Source organism: Hibiscus syriacus, unplaced genomic scaffold, assembly GCF_006381635.1.
Source record: "Hibiscus syriacus cultivar Baekdansim isolate YM2019G1 unplaced genomic scaffold, ASM638163v2 tig00110483_pilon, whole genome shotgun sequence".
Taxonomy (NCBI): Eukaryota; Viridiplantae; Streptophyta; class Magnoliopsida; order Malvales; family Malvaceae; genus Hibiscus; species Hibiscus syriacus.
Window position 1 is genome coordinate 711,566 of NW_024062759.1, and position 13,806 is coordinate 725,371.

General features: G+C 35.8%; 1 pseudogene; it reads left to right on the top strand.

Moving 5' to 3' along the window:
- Window positions 1-639: 639 nt before the first annotated feature.
- On the top strand, window positions 640-4,160 carry LOC120129070 (annotated as a pseudogene).
- Window positions 4,161-13,806: the final 9,646 nt, after the last annotated feature.

Sequence of the window (13,806 nt, forward strand, 5' to 3'; positions counted from 1 at the left end):
TCTAATCATATTCTTAAATTATTATCAACAATAAAATCTATAATTTTTTTTACATTATCTATTCAGATTTTTTTTTGGTTATATCCTGCAATATGCAATTAATCCAACTTAAAATCTCCGAAAGAATAAAATTTATTTTAATTATGAAGATTTCTTAATGTATTTTAAATTTTTACTTATATAACATACAATTTAAATATTTAATTTGATAAAAATTAATTTAAATATCAATATAAAAATACAATTTCAGGACTGACTGAATATATTGAATTGAAAAAAAAAACAGAAGAAGGAATAGAAAGTAATTATCGAAGAAAATTAAAGGGGTAAATTCATTGAAAATTTTAAACCTTAAACCCTGCATACATGCAATCGAACCCTTTGGCTGTGCCACTTGGTTCTGGTATGTTCTCTCTCTTTCAAGAATTCTATTTCCTTTTTAGTCTGTGTCTCACCTTGTTCAAAGCTTTAAAAAAATTCCAATCTCTGCCACCCTTTCACATCCTCGTTTCCACAGTAAATAAACTGTTTTTCTCGCACTTTCTTAGGATCCAAACACCGCGTTACTAACTTTCCACCACCCCAAGGAAGAAGTTTGCATCTTTTTTGCTCAACTTTCATCATTCAAGTCCTCCTAGTCCTTTTTTTCGGTTCACATTGCACGACTCTACGTTTGGGCATAGTGGTTCAAAAGTTAGCTAAATCATGGCCGTTGATACGGCTGACAGGAAAGAATTCATCTTGAAGATTGATGATAAAAGCAACGACGGTAATCTTTCTACTGCTGCGGCCGGAGAAACCGTCAGTTGTGGGGGCAAGTTTTGGGGTGAATCGAACTATGATTTTTGGAAATACAGTGAGAAAATCAACATAAATGAGAAGAAAGAGAATGCCAACTTGAATGGTACTGGCAGTAGTACAGGGGGTGCTGGTAATAAGGAAAGTGAAGAGTTCGAATTCATGCACAACAAACAAACCGCCATGGAAGATCCACCGTCGAAGCTGATCGGCCAGTTTTTGCATAAACAAAAAGCTGAGCGCCATGGAGAGGTTTCATTGGACATGGATTTGGAAATGGATGAACTTCAACAAGAGCATTCTTGTGACGGCATTTCACTGCCTACGTTTACCGAAACACCTTCACCTTCAGCAGCTGCTCTTCACCATAGAGTGTCCTTCGAAAACAACCCTTTAAGAAGAAGACAAAATAAAGGGAAAGAATAGGGTAGGAACTCTAAGGACAGGGATGGGGTTGTAAAGTGCAGTTCAAATTCTTCTGTTCAAAGGAAGTCAAGTTTGCTAGCAACCAAGACAAAATCAAGGTTGTTGGACCCTCCCACATCGGAAAGGGGGACGCCGAAGTCGGCAAAAACCAGAACGGGGAACTCTGGACAGGTAATGCGATCCGAGGAAGAAGATGACGATCCATTGCTTGAAGAGGATTTTCCTGATGAGTATAAGACAGACAAGCTAAGTGTTTTGATATTGCTTGAATGGCTAAGTTTGATTTTGATAATTGCTGCTTTAGTTTGTAGTCTTGCAATTCCTTATTTAAGAAAGAAACGTTTGTGCGATCTCATGTTGTGGAAATGGGAAGTTTTGGTATTGGTTTTAATATGTGGTAGACTGGTTTCAGGGTGGATTATAAGGATAATTGTGTTTTTTATAGAGAGGAATTTTCTTTTGAGGAAAAGGGTATTGTATTTTGTCTATGGAGTGAGGAAAGCCGTTCAGAATTGTTTGTGGCTGGGTCTGGTTTTGACCACTTGGCACTACTTGTTCGATAAGAAGGTTCAAAGGGAGACTAAGAGTGAAGTTCTTAGGTTTGTGACTAAAATTATGATTTGCCTTGTGGTTGGCGTGATGTTGTGGCTAGTGAAGACCCTTCTGGTGAAGGTATTGGCATCTTCTTTCCACGTGAGTACTTATTTCGATAGAATCCAGGATTTGTTGTTCAATCAATACCTGATCGAGACTCTTTCTGGTCCACCATTGGTCGAGGTTCGAAAGGCCGAGGAGGAGGAAGAGAGAATAAAAAATGAAGTCGCCAACCTACAGAACGCTGGTGCTACAATTCCTCCTGGCCTCGAGACATCAACCCTTTCGTCACCTCATTATGCGAGGCCGATAGGGAGTGGACTGTTACAGAAAAGTTCTCGAGGAAAAAGCCATATGATTTCGGGTGTGCTTTCTGCTGACAAGGGAGAAAAGGATGATAAGGGGTTAAATATTTCTCAATTGCACAAATTGAATCCTAAGAATGTCTCTGCTTGGAATATGAAAAGGTTGATGAATATTATCCGGCATGGAGCACTTTCCACTTTAGATGAGAAGATACAAGGTTCGGCTCAAGAATATGAGTCTGCAACACAGATTAGAAGTGAATATGAGGCAAAAGTTGCAGCAAGGAAAATCTTCCAGAATGTTGCTAAGCCGGGATCCAAGTATGTCCATCGCTCCTTTTGTTATGCAATTTTTCTTTATTATAACTGGTTGATTGATTCTGTTTTGAAGCTTTGTTACAATTGCACCATTTTTGTTGCACTCGTATCTCTATGATATAATTATTCTCAGATTCATCTTCTTGGAGGACATTGAACAATTTCTCCCAGAAGACGAGGCTTTGAAGACTATGAGTCTCTTTGAAGGAGCATCTGAAAGCCAGAGAATTAGCAAGAAGGTCCTCAAGAATTGGGTGGTATGAATTGGCAAACCATGCATTGCAGTATGATTTATCTTTCATGAATTCGATCCATTCACTGCATTATCTATATCTTATATTTTAAACAACTTGTGAAATGTCTCATTCTGTCCACAAACCTTATTGAAGTTGATTGCACTCTGTACATCTAATCAAATGTAAGATTATGGTTGCATATAAAGTTCAAAGAAAAGAAAACCTTATATCTTAAAAGCATTTCCCTTTTAATTACTTTCTGACTTTATCAGTAAAGTGGAAATTTCATGTACTAGTTTAAGGCTTGCTATAACGTGCTGTACATCAATATCTTAGGTCGGTGCTTTTAGAGAACGACGGGCACTTGCCTTGACATTGAATGATACCAAAACAGCTGTGAACAGGCTTCATCGGATGGTGAACGTTTTGGTTGGCATCATCATAGCCGTTATATGGCTTCTCATACTTGAAATCGCCTCCGGCAAAGTTCTTGTTTTTATTACCTCTCAACTTCTGCTAGTTGCATTCATATTTGGGAACACCTGCAAGACTGTGTTTGAAGCTATTATATTCTTATTCGTTATCCACCCATTCGATGTGGGTGACAGGTGTGAAATTGATGGTATTCAGGTACTTATAAAGCATATGACTTTTCTTTTAATTTTTTATCTATAAGATAATATAGATCCTGTTTACAAAATCGTTCTTTTAAATTCTCGATGTCTAAAAATGTCATATTCAATGAATTTCAGATGATAGTGGAGGAAATGAACATCTTGACTACCGTTTTCCTAAGATATGACAATCTGAAGATCATAATCCCAAACATTGTCCTGGCTACTAAGGCCATCCATAACTACTATCGTAGTCCCGATATGGGTGATGCGGTTGAGTTCTGCATCCATGTGAAAACTCCTGCAGAAAAGATTGGTCTAATGAAGAAGAGGATATTGAGGTAAGTCTAGAAAGATACAGTTGTTTTTCCCTGCTTGCTTTCATTTAAAGGAATTTTTGTTGTCAATTTATAGATGATGTGGTTGTGTATATCTTGGAATGCTTGCCTGCATCAGCAATGAAATGTATTAGTGAAATCGCATATTACACTGACCAAGTCTGATTGAATCGATCGTTTCATACTGCAGTTACATTGAGCACAAGAGTGAGCATTGGTACCCGGATCCCATGATTGTATTCAGGGAACTTGAAGAGTTGAACAGAGTAAGGATAGCAATATGGCTCACACATAGAATGAATCATCAAGACAGGGGAGAGAGGTTTGTAAGAAGGGCTCTGTTGGTGGAAGAGATGGTCAAGATTTTCAATGACTTGGATATCAAATACCGCTTATATCCGATTCACATCAATGTCTGTAGCATGCCTCCTGTAGCATCTGATCGGCTTCCTCCTACTTGGACTGGACCAGCCAGCAGAATAAACTGTCAAGCAAGCTATAATAAAAACACTACAAATTTTTAATGTCAAAGCTGTAAGTATATTTCGTTGATAGTGACGATGCTCTATTACAATAAACCTGGTTATATTTCTATGTTATCTCAGCTTCAATGATAGAATTTTAATCTGTAATATGAGAAACGAAATGAGGTCGACACATTTGAACCTTAGTGGCGACTCTCTCGTTCTTCTTCTGAGCATGGCTTCTAAACTGGGAAAGTAATGTGACAGTAGGCATCATAGTTTCTTCTTGAAGCATTTTCAGCTACATAATGAATTTTGAAGAGTTGCTGTATGTGATAATCAGCGACGAAGATTGTGCAATCCAGCCTATTTATACATGAGTTGACTTTTAGAGACCGGAGAGCCAAAAGGTATAACAAATCCAACTGTTTCTCAACCAAACCTCAACCGTCTTTCCTCAGGATGTCTTTCATCTTCAATTTTCACAATGAGAAATTTCTCTCATTGAACTTTTCAATATTAAATTTCATTGTCATAACTTCTATATGGATAGCTCCTACTATTTTATTATCGTGAATAGTTCTCTAGAACCTTCAAAGAATGGGTAATACATTCTTACTTTCTTATGTTGGAGGATAGACCTTTTGGTGGCAACCACAAAGACAATAAGTAGATATTACACACTCTAATTTGGCTTTGATACCAATTGTTGTGGAATACGACTATCGGATAGAGCAAAATCGCAACTGATAATTTGATAAAATAAAAATAAAGATAAAGAAGATACAAATTTTACGTGTGAAACCCCTAAATAATATAGGGTAAAAACCACAGGCAAATGTAGAAGAATTTCACTATGAAAAAATAAGAATTACTTCTCTCGATTTAACAATGAGAAAACAATGACAATTCTCTCTTAATAAAAAGGAGAAAACAACTTTCAAGAAAATTCTCTTAATTCTCTAGTATTGGGAGAAAGCTAGAATGATTTTGGATAATTTTGAAGCTAAATGAGTTAGAGTATTTATATTTGAAGTTTAATGACTAAATATATAAATACCTAAAGTTCAAGGACTAATTTTACAATTTTTCCATGCCAAAAGTCATCAAAAACTACTGCCTAATTTTGACCCAAAAAAAACAATCGCCCCATTTGCTGCCAAATTAGTCGCCTGGCTGCCAAATGCATGTTTGACTTTTCAACCAATACCGTCTCGACACTCACGGTAGCAAGAACCTCACGTGGAGAGCCATGCAGGCATGCTACACGACAAACCATCCATTAAACCTCTCCGTTTTTTAAAAAAAATACTAACTCAATCCCTTCATTATTTTGGAGAGGAATTGAAGTCCCTCACTATATATACCCCCCAACACCATATGACACTCATATCATTTATCAATCTCTTCCTTATTGTTGTTTGCAACATCGATTTGGGTTTACATTTTCTTTGCAAGGCTTTTTTTTCTGCCGCTCATCATCTTAATTCATAAAAATATTAGTTTTAGAGCAAGTGTATCACTTACTTTCTGTGAGCATTGTATAATAAGTAATCAGCACCGGTTGAAATTCAACACATCAAATTCTAGAGGCAAAAGTGTTCTAGAATTGGTTCATTCTGACATGTGGCAAGCTCCAGTTACATCCATAGGTGGAGAAAAATACTTTGTCTCATTTATTGATGACTACTCCAGGACATGTTGAGTGTACCCTATTAAGAAGAAGTCAGATGTGTTTTCAACTTTAAAAAACTTCAAAGCGTGGGTGGAACTTGATTGTGGAAATAAGATCAAGTGTTTCTGAACAGATAATGAAAGAGAATACACAAGTGAAGAATTTGATGACTTTTGCAGGAAAGAAGGCATCAAAAGACAGTTTACAGTGGTGAACACTCCTCAACAAAATGTAGTGGCAGAGCGGATGAACAAAACATTGTTAGAAAGAACAAGAGCAATGTTGAGGGCTGCAGGCCTAGAAAAATCATTTTGGGAAGAAGCAGCCAATACCGCATGCTATTTGGTGAATCAAGCTCCATCAACTGCAATAGAGCTGAAAACACCAATGGAGATGTGGACTGGTAAACCAGTTGAGTATTCAAACCTTCATGTATTTGGAAGTATTGTGACGTGATGTACAACTCCCAAGAAATTTCAAAGTTGGATCCAAAATCCAGGAAATACAAATTCTTGGTGTATGTTGATGGTGTAAAGGGGTATCGCTTGTGGGATCCCACTACCCGCAAAGTGATCATTAGCAGGGATGCTATCTTTGTAGAAGATAAACTACAAAGAAAAGAAGAAGATGATAGCGTTGAAAAGTCAGAGACTACACAGATACATGTGGAAAATAAGGTTAAACAAGGAGATTCTTCTGAAGCAGAACCAACACATGATGAACAAGAACCAAAGAGTTCTGAAGCTCCAACAACTCGTTAATAAGACCGTGTGAGAAGACGTCCCAATTGGCACTCAGATTATGTTATAGAAGGAAATATTGTATACTACCTTTTAACAGAAGACGGTGAGCCATTAACATACCAGGAGGCAATAAACTATTGGGACCGTCGGTGCACCCCATGACGTAGCGAAAACAAAACTCGACGATCTCACCAGCGATCCAAGAACGAAAAACTGAAATTGGGAAGAAGAGATGAAAATACTTACCGCGGGTTCCTTGAAAAATAGCAAGGACAATATACTGGTGGTGTATATCAGTTTGAATCGTAAGCCTCCAAGAAATCACGTCTCGGCCTCTACTCAGTTCACCCGATTGAGAGCAATTTTTGTTTTCCCCCAAAACTGTTTTGAGAGAAAATGGATGAAGGTTTTGTGCATGTTCTCTAAAACGGCTGCTAGACCTAACACACCCTTTTATAGCCAAGTTACCCTAATCATATTAGGGTTTTTATTATTTCAAATTAATTAAATCTATATTTAATTAATTGGAATTTAATAATCCTTTTATATCCAAGTTACCGTAATCATATTAGGGATTTTATTATTTCAAATTAATTAAATCTATATTTAATTAATTCAAATTAAATATTCGGGATTATTAAAACTTATACTTAATTAACTCTAGATATACTTAGTATCGTACAACAAATTGTACATCTTTGCTCGTTTCAATCATAGGGTGTGACCCTGTAGGTTCTTGTAACGTTAGTAGTAATTATTAGAACAATTCTAATATTTCATTCAATGAGTGACATCTAGCAATATATCATTGTCACCTAAGTTACAAGAAAATATGATTTGACATATCATCTTGGTGATTAACTCTTTGATGTATTACATCCTTATGTCCTTTATATCTAGAATAGGCACAAGTCTTGGAATAGTCACACTTGTATAGCTCATCTATTGTTTCTTGATATCTAGAGTAGACTTTAATTAAAAAAATAGTTTATTATATCTCATATCAACTTATTCGAGCATGGCCATGTGTTTCTAGTCTTACTCAATCAAGTGGCCTATGATATATTTCCTATTATGTAGGAAGGACAAATCCTATCTTAATCATACACACCACTACATATATTGAAATATATTCAATAACAGTCTTTATAAAACAACCAGTTACGGAGCTTGTTTAGCTGCATCAAAACATAGAACAATATATGTTGGGATAATATTGATCTCAAGTCTGAGGATCATACATATAGTCATCACCATGAGCAATGTTATGATTGTCACATAATAATCCAAGACATATGCTCATGGTGGGTCAATCCAATACATTGTTCTCTAACAATATAATCATGTATCAATTCTAACATCTCTATGTCAATGACAACTCGTTGTCATCAATCAATAACATGTTAGTCTTAAGCGTATTATTATTGTCCATGCCCATAATAATACTTGACTAGGGATCTTTTAATAATAAAAATTATGTCATTATATGGACTTTATTATCTTCCAATTTATGTTAAACACATATATATAACTGAAAATAATAACGGCAATGCCTTTATTCAATAAAATCAGCAAATAAAAGTATTATTACAATCATCATATGATTGGTCTTTGGGCATACTCTAATAATCTCCCACTAGCACTAAGACCAATCACTCACATATCTAACACTGAGTGACTCGGTGTGATGATCATGCCTCTGCTGTGTAAGAGGCTTCATCAAGGGATCAACAATGTTTTCATCCGTGTGTACTCTACATATTTCCACATCTCCTCGATCAATGATTTCTCGAATGAGATGAAAGCGCCTAAGAATAAGTTTGGATCGTTGATGAGATCTGGGTTCCTTTGCTTATGCAATGGCTCCATTATTGTCACAGCGAAGATCTGGGTTTTATGTTTGGATCGTTGATGAGATCTGGTCCATTATAAACTTTTTGATCCAAACAACCTCTTTTGTTACTTCACTGGCTGCAATGTATTCAGCCTCTGTTGTAAAATCAGCTACTGTGTCTTGCTTTGAACTTTTCCAGCTCACATCTTAAGACAAAACATAAAACCCGATTGCGATCGTGAGTCATCCTTGTCAGTTTGGAAGCTAGCATCAGTATAACCTTTTATACAAAGCTCTTTCTCCCCTCCATAGACAAGAAATTTATCCTTGGTTCTTCTTAAGTACTTAAGGATATTTTTAACCGCAACCCAATGATTTTCACCAGGGTTCGCTTGATACCGACTCGTCATGCTTAAAGCATACGATACATCTGGTCGATTACATATCATGGCATACATGATAGAACCAGTAGCCGAAGTATATGGAATCTTATTCATCCGTTCTCTTTCTTGTGGAGTTGAAGGACACATTTCATTCGAAAGAGAAATGCCATGTCTTATAGGCAAAAATCCTTTCTTGGATTCTTCCATAATGAACCTTTTCAGCACTTTGTCTATATATGTACTTTGACTTAGACCTAGAATTCGTCTTGATCTATCTTTATAGATCTTAACTCCTAAGATATACGCTTCCTCACCCAAATCTTTCATAGAAAAACAACTACTTAACCAAGTCTTAACAGACTGTAAAGTAGGTATATAATTACCTATGATGACTATGTTGTCTACATACAAGATTAGGAAAGAAACAATGCTCCCACTAGCCTTCTTATAAACACAAGGCTCATCTTCATTTCTGATAAAACCAAAACCTTTGATTGCATCATTGAAACGAAGATTCTATCTTCGAGAAGCTTGCTTTAGTCCATAAATAGACCTCTGTAGCTTACAAACCTTTCCAGTATTTCCTGGAAAGACAAAACCTTCTGGTTGTGTCATATACACATCCTCTTCAAGTTTTCCATTAAGGAAGGCGATTTTGACGTCAATTTTCCAAATTTCATAATCATGGAATGCATCTATTGCGAGCAGGATCTGGATGAACTTAAACATAGCTACAAGGGAGAATGTTTCGTCATAGTCTACACCATGAACTTGTCGAAAACCTTTAACGACTAATCACCCCTTGTATGTTTGTACATTACCATCTATGTCAGTTTTCTTCTTGAAAACCCATTTACACCCTATAGGTTTGACCCCTTCAGGTGGTTCAACCAAAGTCCATACTTTGTTTACTGACATGGAATCTATTTCAGATCTCATGGCTTCAAGCCATTTCTCAAAGTCTGGGCTAGACACCGCCTCTTGATAAGTCCTGGGCTCATTTTGATCCATAAGAAGAACATCTCCATGTATCGTAACGAGAAATCCAAATCTCTCAGGTGCACGATGTTCTCTTGTGGATCTACGCAGTGATTGTGTTTCTAAATATGTTGAATGCTCCTCAACAACTTGTGAAACATGCTCAACTTTAGGCTCATTTATCTGTTGCCCTTGAACTTCTCCAAGTTCAATATTTATACCCTTCCCTTTATTTGAGAGAAATTCTCTTTCGAGAAAAACTCTTGTTCGAGCAACAAACACTTTGTTCTCGTTAGGGTTGAAAAAATAGTATCTCTTAGTTTCTTTAGGATATCCAACAAATATACACTTATGAGATTTAAGTTCGAGCTTTATAGATATCTGATGTTTTACATAAGCTTTACAACCCCAAATCTTCATAAAAGACATACTAGGACGTTTCCCAGTCCATATCTCATATGGTGTCTTTTGAACCGATTTAGATGGAACATGATTTAGTGTAAAAGCGACTGTTTCAAGTGCATGTCCCCAAAAAGAAGTTGAAAGATCACTATGACTCATCATCGATCGAACCATGTCTAACAGTGTTCGATTCATTCTTTCAGAAACTCCATTCCACTATGGTGTACCAGGTGTATAAGCTGTGAGACAATCCCATATTCTTTTAGGAGTTCATCAAACTCTATGCTTAAGTATTCTCCACCTCGACCTGATCAAAGTGCCTTAATACTCTTGCCTAGTTGATTTTGTACTTCATTTTTAAATTCCTTAAACTTTTCAAGGGCTTCAGATTTATGGCGCAAAAGATAAATATACCCATACCGAGTGAAGTCATCGGTAAAAGTAATGAAGTAATGGAATCCACCTCTGGCTTGTGTATTCATTGGTCCACATACATCACTATGTATTAACCCCAATAAATCACTTGCTCGCTCACCTTTACTATTAAAAGGAGCTTTAGTCTTTTTTCCCAACAAGCAAGATTCACATACATCATATTGTTCGAAAACAAATGAATATAAGAATCCATCTTTATGGAGTTTTGATATGCGTTTCTCACTTATATGACCTAAACGACAATGCCAAAGATAAGTTTGATTTGAGTCATTTGTTTTTGATCTCTTAGTATTTATGTTATAAATGGTGTTTTCTTTATCCAAATTATAGAGACCATTAACAAATTATGTCGAACCATAAAAAACACTATCGAGATAAAAAGAACAACAATTATTTTTAATAATAATCTCAAAACCAATCTTGTCCAAACAAGAAATAGAAATAATGTTCTTAGTCAAACTAGGCACATAATAACAATCCTCTAAATTTAAATCAAGTCCACTAGGCAAAGATAAAACATATGTCCCTATAGCTAATGCATCAACTCTTGCTCCATTTCCCACTCGTAGGTCCACGTCTCCTTTAGCCAAATTCCTTCTCTTTTACAATCCCTGTATAGAAATACAAATATGAGAACCACAACTGATATATAATACCCAAGAAGTAGATGTTGACAAATTAACATCAATAACATAAATACTTGAAACAAACGTTTCGTTTGCTTTTGCATTCTTGACCTCTTCAAGGTAAACAGTGTAGTTTCTCTTCCAGTGTCCGGTCTTATCGCAATAGAAACATTTTCCTTCTTTGCTAACTCCCCCTTTGGGTTTCAATTCATTTTTCCCTTTTGGTTTGATCTTGCCATTTCCCTTAGACTTTGCCACTACCTTTTTCTTTCCCTTTCCTTTTTCCTTGTGGACCATCAGAATAGGCTTAGGTCCAACCTTTTTCATGTTACTTTCAGCAGTTCGTAACATGCCAAGTAACTGTGGCAAAGTCTTGTTAATTTCATTCATGTTGAAATTAAGGACAAATTGACTAAAGCTATTTGGAAACGATTGCAGGATAACATCAATAGCCAATTCATCTTTGAGAGGAAATCCCATCTTTTCCAACATTTGGATGTAGCCCATCATCTTGATGACATGAGCTCCTACAGGAGTTCCCTCTGCAATTTTGCATTGAAATAGAGCTTTAGAGGTCTCATATCTCTCTTGACGTGCTTGCCCTTCATATATTTCTTTGAGATTTTGAATCATCTCATATGCAACCATGTTTTCATGTTGCTTTTGATGCTCAGGAGTCATGGTGGCAAGCATTAGACATCCAACATCTAACATATCATCCATATGTTTCTTGAATTTGTCTTTGTCAGCTTTTAAAGCATTAGTTGCCGGTTCATCAGGAATATGTTCCTTAATGACATATTCATTCCTTTTCTGTTTGAGAACAATTCTCAAATTACGAAACCAGTCACGGAAGTTTATGCCATTAAGTTTATCCTTCTCAAGGAGTGATCGCAGTGATAAAGTGTTGTTTGCCATTAAATCTACAACAATGGAAATATTAAAGTAAGTAAATTTACCGAATTAAAATTTATAAATAGGACTTTATTTACAAATTACTCCCACTATTTTATTCAAAATTAAAAACCCTCTTTGTTTTAATTTCGGAAAAATTCAACAAAATATTTTCTAGTAGGTGAGGATCCATAATACATCAATTTCCTAAATCAGCTTTGGCTTTTCTTTTAAGATAGTGATTATTTAGGTAAGTAACACTTGATTAGTTACATCTCATGTAACTCCTCATTTTGGTGAACAACTTTTATTCAAGTTATCTCATGACTTATCCAAATATTTAACCTCTAGGTTTCTAATCCTATTAGAATAACCTAGCTAAGTTATTACCAATATTTCAGCCGATGAATATCACTTGCTTATTCTTCGCATTTAACCAAGATAGATTTATGTGTCAATGCTTTGGCAAAGCCCACACAATATCGATCAAAGCCTTAACGAGAGTAAATATTGGATGGTTAAGTTAACATAGATTATAAAGAGGGATTTTCGTAATTATCTCATCATTGTTCATTTTAATATTAGGCCCTTATTGATCTCATCAATATTTATTCTTATTTTATCATTTGATGCATTGCATACATAACAAATATAGCAATAAATAAGATGCAATGGTTATAGCCCAAAATAATGACTAAGGTGGCCTATCCCAAGCTAATGGGAGAACCAAGAACCCTAAAGCCTAAGACTGCTCTCTAGGCATGTTCTCGCCATTCTTTTTCTTCTTGTAAATCTTCATAGGTTTACAATTTTAAAAGAAACTCGTTTTACATACGAGGGAGTAAGATGAGAAGAGAAATACATATAGAAAGGCACGGCTCGCAGACCATATTTCAAATTAAACCATTATAAAGTGAACAAGGGCTATAACCATGCATGTCAAACACCATGCAAAACAAACATGTCAAATATATATACGCGTTCTTACGCCTTTGTTAAATTTTTTTTAATATTGGCCTTTGTTAAAAAAAATTTAATATTGGCCTTCAAAAATTGATATGATCGACATCAATTGTCATAGATCAATAACAATTTAAGTTCGTGAAGACCGACTCAAATTGTTGTTTCAATAACTACTAATTCCGATCTCGATTCCCTCTATGCAAGGCAATCTCGCCAAGTGTGTTCTCAGGAAGTCGAATGTGCTTTCAATAAGCCGATCCTTCTCCCACACATTTAATCGCAACATCTTGACCAAAATCCATCTTTGATTTTGAAAACTGTTTTAAATAGTTATAATCCATTTCTTGTCCAGTGCGGCTAACCAACCATAACAAGACCCGCAATATCTCCAAATGTAAAACTTTGGTAGTTCTATTTTGAAGACTTTTGATTTGACTTGTAGACTGCATAATTTCCCTTTTGTGATGCTCATTTTAGACTGAATCAAAAGCATTTGAACGAGATTTCTATATGAACGCCTTCTATGGTAGAGAGAAGAATGGAATATAGAATGCAAATGCTTACTAACGGCCCCAAATCGAACTTGACTGATCGGTAGGTCTATTTTCACAAGAATCATAAGAAGGCATAACTGAGGAAGATGTTCCCAATCTGCTTCAAAATCTCCTTTATAGAAAAAATCAGAAACCATACCGAGAAGCTAATGTTAAACTGATAGAAGAGTATAGTGACGAAAACATATGTTTGCATCACACACTCAGGTACGGGGGTATTTATAAG